The sequence below is a fragment of the Momordica charantia genome, unplaced genomic scaffold (assembly GCF_013281855.1).
Source record: "Momordica charantia cultivar OHB3-1 unplaced genomic scaffold, Mcharantia_2.0 BLBB01000031.1, whole genome shotgun sequence".
Taxonomy (NCBI): Eukaryota; Viridiplantae; Streptophyta; class Magnoliopsida; order Cucurbitales; family Cucurbitaceae; genus Momordica; species Momordica charantia.
Genome location: NW_028275187.1, coordinates 38330 through 45344, shown reverse-complemented (window position 1 = coordinate 45344; position 7015 = coordinate 38330). Strand labels below are relative to the sequence as shown.

The 7015-nt window shown below is 34.1% G+C and overlaps 1 pseudogene; it reads left to right on the top strand.

The window, feature by feature from the left end:
• The first annotated feature begins 5412 nt into the window (after positions 1-5412).
• Positions 5413-6737, top strand: LOC148207911 (uncharacterized; annotated as a pseudogene).
• The last annotated feature ends 278 nt before the right edge of the window (positions 6738-7015 follow it).

Here is a 7015-nt window from a genome sequence, read left to right as displayed (position 1 = left end):
AATATGGAATTCACTCATTCCTAACTTTTTGGTAAGTAGATTAGTGCTGACTTCAGGATTTGAATAAGAGTCCCACCCTCTCATTTACTCGAGAGGAACTTTTGTTTAATGGTTAGACCATAAATAGGTTGTTCATTAGAGGATCGGTGGTACTTAAGGTGAAAGAGATAATTTAGGGGTAAAACAGTAATTGTCAACCTGAAGTTACAAGCACCGTGAGGGATTGGACTTATTGTTAATGGTCAATATCCATGGACACAAAATATCATGTTTTATCTTCACGTAATAATATATTTTTCTATTTATGGTAATTGCATTTTTTGGAAAGTGACCTGTTGAATTTATATGTTTGTTACAATTGATATCAAATTGATATGAAAATATTTATTTATCATTTTTTATTGATTCCAAAAGGGGGAAGGTAGGAAGAAGGAGAAAAAGGAAATGGTTTATTGAATATATTTTTTATGTCACTTTGAAGGTATTTTTCTTAAATGGTTTGTCATCATAAAAAAAGAAAGATTGGTTGGCTCAACGAGTTTCAATCATACCATATGTTTTAATGACAACAAATATAATCTATTTATGATTTTAGTGTTTCAAAGTATCCATAATTTAGAGCTTGAAAAGACAAATCAAACGCAATTTAAATCGCTGAAATTAGAGTGCAATGAAGAAGTTATGATGATCGAAATAAGTTGAAAGAGAAATACCTTAAATGATGATGTAGGCAGATCATATGCTGATACATGACGAGCTGAATTATTAAAAAGAAAAAAAAACAAAAGAGAGAAAGAGAGAGGGGAAAAAAAGAAAGAGAAGAAAAAGACATTAGTTAGAAGAAGCAAAAAAATGTTACAGTTCGAGAGAGAGAAGTATTTCTATTATGTTAATGGTGAATTTTGGAGAGGTTCACATGTCCCTCGGATGAGAGTGTTCACCGAGGAGCAAATGAGCCTGCAACTAGAAACTCGACGTTGGTGCGGTGTCCCGCCTAATACACTCTGACGCTCAAGTCAGTAATCGGAGTGAGAAAATAGGAGTAGACACCTTGAAGTTTAAGTGACAAGTTTTTCACTTACTTGGTGTTCGGGGAGTCCTTTTATATAAGCGCAGATGGCCAACCACGAAGGATAATGGTTGTGGACGTACAAGTGCCCTGAGCTGTATGAGGTTCTGACGAGGGATGGATGTTCTCGACAAAACAATGGGTGGTGCCTTCATCTTGTAGGTCCGTAAACCTATAGCTGCCAGGTTTCAGGCTATAGTCCTCGACGTCTCCCCGTATAGTGGGTGGTGTGGCGGCGGCGAGTCTGTACGTTTTACGGAGTACGGTGATAACTATCTATGGTCCCATGTTTTGCTGTCACTCCCGGATTTCTAGCGCGTGTCCTGTTCGAATTTCTCCCTCAACAATTATTATTATTATTATTATATAGTTTATAGTATATTATAATATAATCATTACTTTTTCAAACTAAATTTCCACTGTCATTCTTAATCTTTAAAATCCAATAGCCCAAATTAATTTAATTTCAATTCAATTCTTACGCTTTTCCTCTCCTATTTAAATTCCTTTCCTATCCATATCTTAACAAAACAATTTTCTTATTTCTCAATCCTCCATGATCCATTGTTGCTCTCTCCAATCTCTCAATTTTTACTTTCATCTTTACTATTGTGAGAGATTCTTGTTGTGAAGAGTTGAGTTAGTTGTAAGCTCATATTTGTAATTATCTAACTTTATTTAAGAATTTTAGTGGGTGAAAATCATTATTTCCATATTTATTTGGGTTTTGTTCTTGAGCCCGGTTAAAAGAATAGAGTATGGGTTTTGATCTTTGTCTTAGAGAAAAAGTTTGCTTTAGTTCTAGATCTCGTAAAAAAAGCGGTTTGTAAGATTTGATCTTGATCCCGTAAAAAGGTCGGGTTTGCGATCTTGCACCAAAAAGGATCATGTTTATTGGATAATCTCGACAGTTGTTTAGGGAGTACTAGAGTAGGCGACAGTTGGTCGAGCCATTATAAATCTTTGTGTGACGTTTTCTCTATATCCTATACTTTTTATTTATTGAATTCATTTCAAGTATGTTTTCTTTTATTGCAAATAATTATTGTGTTCATCTTGAATATTTATTTTGTGATATTTTGGTTGGTATAAATGTTGCATAAATTATTTTTGCTTAAATAGTTTACTTAGTTATTTGATGTGTGCTTAAATTCGAAAAAATTTAGTAAATTGATCTTCAACACTATTCTCTCACTCTCCAATGTTTCCATACCGATCCAACACTGCCATACGGACCCAACAAAAGTGACATCGAAGAAATTGATCCTCTCATGGATTATGATCTCAACAATCCTACATGTGATACCTAACCTTATTGAGCAATGACTCAGTCATTCTCGATTAAATAATAATATAATAATAATGAATGTAGATATTTCCAGTTTCTTGTACATTCTCACACATATAATTTTCTTTCCATCTTGTACAAGTTTCTCATCAAAATCTTAATGGAGGAGTTGAAATAAGGGATCCACGATTTAGAAGAAAAAAAATTGCTCTGTTAATTAGAAACATCTTGGCAGTGGACCGATGAGAGTAAGCTCGTATTATCATTATCTTATACTCCTCATCACTTTGAGATGACTATAATCTAGAAAGTAGGAGACGACATTAGAGAAGAGATTAAAGATTATTATTTATTAGTTATCCAAAGAAGATGAAGTCGAAGAAAATCCCGCACAAGAATTGGGTACGTGTTTTTGTAACTACTTTCATTTATGGTTTGGTTTCTACTAAAGTAATTTATTTTAGTAATATGTTTTTTACTTTTGTTCACTTTATTATTATAGTTTGTGTGTAGTGTTTTTATTTTTCAGCTTTATGTCATAAATAGATTTGATATAGATATGAAGCCATCAGGTCCTTATGACGGCCAATTCATATATGCTATTTTCTCAATTATTGTATTGTATAAATGACTTTACGGGCATATTTCAGCTAAAATTAAAATATATTTTGACTAAAAAGTTATAGTTTCGAATTCCTACACCCACGTGTTGAACTAAAAAAAAGTATTAAATAATATTAAATATATCCCATCAACATGTTAGACAACATTAAAATTTATATTATCTCAAAAAAAAAAAAGAAAGCAATATTGAAATCTCATGAGTAAAATTATAATATATAGCTTTTGAAATCTAAAGATGAACCGAAAATTAAACTCTATTTCCTATAATACTCCCCCTTTCTTCTTGTCTTTCATATCTCCGCGGCAAAAAATTTATTGTTCCTCATTTGCAGGTAACTAATTACTTGATCTCTTCTATCTTTTTATTTCCTCCCTCCTTTATCTTTCTCTTTCCAGTTTTCCTGATCTAAGGTTGTTCTGGATGTTACCAACTTTGTTAAATGTCTCTCTTTCTCTTTCCATGTTCAACTCAATTCAAGAATAATCAAATAGAAATAGAAACTAAATCCAAGTCTAGGAGGACTAAATAAAAACTAAATCCAAACGCTAATGGAACCAAACTTTAAAATTGAGTTGAAACAAAGAGTATAATTTGCTTTCCCTTTTCATCTTCTTTTTTGTTGTTTCTGAAAAAAGTTATGACATATTTTGAAATGTGGGCGACACTGTTGAGTCTGTTTTAGTGTGGGTTCCACTTGGGTGTGTGTAGGGTGAATTGAGAATTGAGAAGTAGAAGCGTTTGAGAAATTTCAGAGTGACCTTTCGTCAGATCTACAATCAGAATCTGGTTTCTGTATCAATTTTGCTTCTCCTTCACAGCCAAATTCACATCATGCTTCTTCATCCAATCACCAAGTGCAAGTTACTATTGAAGTTGAACACAACTCCACTCCTCCGCCGGCCACGGCTGACGATCGTCCATGGGACCCACTCTGGCTTCCACGACGACATGAACAAACTAAAACTAGAAGGTACAATTACCACACTTTTCCAAATTTAAGTTTCTTTTGGTTAAAAAGCCTTGTTCATATAGTCGTTTTACCTTGAAAATATTCATTCAGGTCTCTATTAATTTTATCTATACTTTGTTTAGATCATGTACTTGTAAAAGATTGATTTTTGATGTCTACTTTAAAAAGAATCATTTTAGTCCATTTTATAAAATTTAAACACAAATTTAAAACTCTTTAGTATAAGTAATGTTTACAGATTTATAAATATATTGATTCTAGTATCACGTTGAAATTATGGGAGAAAAATATTCGGATCAAAATGAACATTTTGAAAATATTTGGACTAAAACAAACATTTTGAGAGCACAAGGACCAAAATGAATATTATTGTCTGCTTTGGGTATAACGTCGTCGTTGTCGACGTTTAAACAAAAAGCCTCATACCGATAGAGATAATGTTTTTATCTATATACCAGAGATGATAAACTCTTTCTTTAATCAATGTGAGACTTTATCATCAACATTTGAAAAAAAAAAAAGGGGATTTTAAATTAAAATTATATTTTATATCTGAAACATTAAAACAAAATTAGAAACTCTACAAAGACTTTATAAGAATAACTTTATTAAAACCTGTGTGTTTGTATTATACGTTAGAAATAGAAGCGATTGAACGAATTAATGTATTGTTTTGTGTATAGTGGACAAAATAGTAGATATTGTGCGGAGTAGAATGATTCTGTACCAAGCTGCACTGATGGGTGAGTGGGGCAGGCTGAATCTGTTATCAATAGTACCCATATCTATTACGAGCATCGATAACAAGAGACAATGACATTGCCCTTCACATTGCTGCGGGAGCCAAGAACAGTGATTCGTGGAGAAGTTTGGTGGTTTAATGGACCCTGACGACATGCCATACAAAACAAGGATGAAAGCACCGCCTTGTGCTTCGCTGCTGCATCGGGAGTGTAAGAATTGCAGAGCTAATGGTAAAAAGAAAAAAATCTTCTTTCAACTTATTCCTCTGCTTTCACAACACACAACTCCACTTTTCATGGCAGTATCCTACAACATAGAGAAATGGCTTCCTACCTCTGGAGTATCACTGATATCAAACACTAACTTCCAAAGAAAAGAGTGAACTTCTATTGCCGCCATACACAGCGACTTTTATGGTAATAACTTACTTTTTTTATTTATTTGATCTAGTTATGAATTATGACGTTGGATTATATTATATTCATGGGTTGAATCTCAATATAATGGATGGTTTCTTTTGGCTCATCAATCTTGGTCGGATCGGATCTCATTTTTGAATTGGATACTCGGGACTCTAATACCATATTAATATTGATGGAGCTCTACCATATTAAGTCCCCTTTCTTTTCAATATCTGATTATTGGCTTATATTATATTTTGTACGTGCACGGATATATGTTGGAAGATTTATATGGAGTCAGATCCAAAAATAACAATGATGAAAAATGCGGATGATGAGACAGCATTACATGTCCATCAGCATGCGGTATAAAAAAGCAGCTAAACATTTGGGAAAAGTTCATCCACGCTTGTTAGTTTGTTTTTGTCTCTTAATGAATGTTCAAAGACCTAATTTCCTTGATCTTTAATTTTGACCATAGGCATCAAAGGAACCAATAGCAAAGATGTGGCCAAGACAGTAATTCCGCGTGCACTAGATTATATGATCTTATGGCAATTTGTTTCTCCTAGATACTCCAATACTTCCACAAACATTACTGCATGATGCTGCAGGGCAGGAAATGTTGAGTTCTTGATTCTGATTATTAGCTCATACCCAGATTTTGCATGGGAATGTGATGATGATGGTAAGAGCATATTTCACATAGCTGTTGAAAATCGACTTGAAAATGTGTTCAATCTGATACACGAGGTTTTTTCGCTGAAGGAATTCTCCTCAAAGTTTAAATCAGTTATAACTGGAAATACAACATACTGCACTTAGTTGCAAAAATAGCTGCTCCAAACCATCTGAACAGGGTCTCCGGAGCAGCCCTTCAAATGCAACGTGAACTGCTTTGGTTTAAGGTACTGTACTTACTTTTTTAATTAACTATGTTCTTAATTCATCCGTTCATCACATTTTAAGCTTAAACTTAAACTAGTCGGATTTAAGGAGGTGGAGAAGATAGTTATGCCTTCCCAACTGGAGGCAAAATGGATGGGATCAGTTGACGCCACGTGAGTTATTCACAGAACAGCACAAAGATCTTCGCAAAGATGGAGAAGAATGGATGAAAAGTACAGCAAACTCCTGCATGCTTGTTGCAACTTTGATTGCCACTGTGGTTTTTGCTGCAGCCTTCACAGTTCCTGGCGGCAGTGATGATAATACGGGGCATTCCTATTTTTCAACGAAAGCTGTGGTTCAATGTATTTGTGATAATGGATGCCGTTGCTTTTGTCTCATCTTCAACCTCCATTCTGACGTTCATGTCTATTCTAACTTCACGCTATGCAGAGGGATGATTTCTTGCACTCACTGCCCTCCAGATTGCTCTTTGGACTTGCATCATTGTTCATCTCCATTGTTTGCATGGTTTTGGCCTCAGTGCAACCTTCTTTCTGATCTACCATCAAGTCAACATCCAAGTTCCAGCCATGATTGTTGCAATAGCAATGGTTCCAGTTAGTTGTTTCTGTTTCCTCCAATTTAAATTGTTGGCTGATATTTTTCGCAACACTTACTTGTCTAGATTTCTTTTCAAGCGTGTCCACGTAAATTGCTCTCAACATCTTATCTTCGATCTTAGTCCATGAAGACGTCGGTGCAGCTGATTCTTACTTATTGAATTCTGATATGGAATCATGCATCATATATATATACATTTATATAGGTACATTCAATCAAAAATCAATGCAACAATGTGTGTGGACTCCCAAATTATGTATTTGAATTATGATGTGTTTTACTTTAATTCACTTTAATATCATTTTCTAGAATATTTGATTCCGTTGTATTTGCAAGATTGTAGAATTTTTGGCAAATGTTATAATGGTTGCTTTTGACACTCAATTTTTTCTCAAGTACCTCAGTA